The following is a 578-nucleotide window of genomic DNA, read 5'->3' on the forward strand; positions in this document are numbered from 1 at the left end:
AGGCGGGCGACGCGCACTGCCCCGGCCGGCCGCCGTCGCCCCCGCCGCCTCCCTCCCGCTCACCCGCCTGCCCGGGTCGCCAGCCCCCGCGCCCCCACCCCTTCCTCCCTTCTCGCCGCCCGGGAGCTCGGGGAGCTGCTCGGGCGGCTCGGGGCAGCCCAGGAGCCGAGCGCGTCTTGTTTGATGTCGGCCCTCACCCCACCCCACCCCCTCCCAGTCCTCCAGGCTTAGAGGCCGCCGGAGGCCTGGCACACATTTCTCAGTCACTTCATTCCTTCCTTCCTCTGAGCTCCCCACTGAGATAATGTTGTAAATGATTTCACCAGATCTGGTCCCGGATGAGATTCAGCGGTTCCTGGCTCTGGGTGACCTTGGGCAAGCCCCTCTCTTTCTTTCATTACAGGACGCATGCTCTGTGCCAGACACAGTGTTAAACCCTGGGATTACCACGAGAGATACAGTGGCAGCCTCCAAGGAACTGATGGTCAACTCTGGAGGCAGACAGACTGATTTTCTGATTGATGATGGAAGCATTCCTCTATTACTATTCTTTTCTCTTAGAGCTTGGGTGACGGCCC

The sequence above is a fragment of the Bison bison genome, unplaced genomic scaffold, assembly GCF_000754665.1.
Source record: "Bison bison bison isolate TAMUID 2011002044 unplaced genomic scaffold, Bison_UMD1.0 scf7180017864032, whole genome shotgun sequence".
Classification (NCBI taxonomy): Eukaryota; Metazoa; Chordata; class Mammalia; order Artiodactyla; family Bovidae; genus Bison; species Bison bison.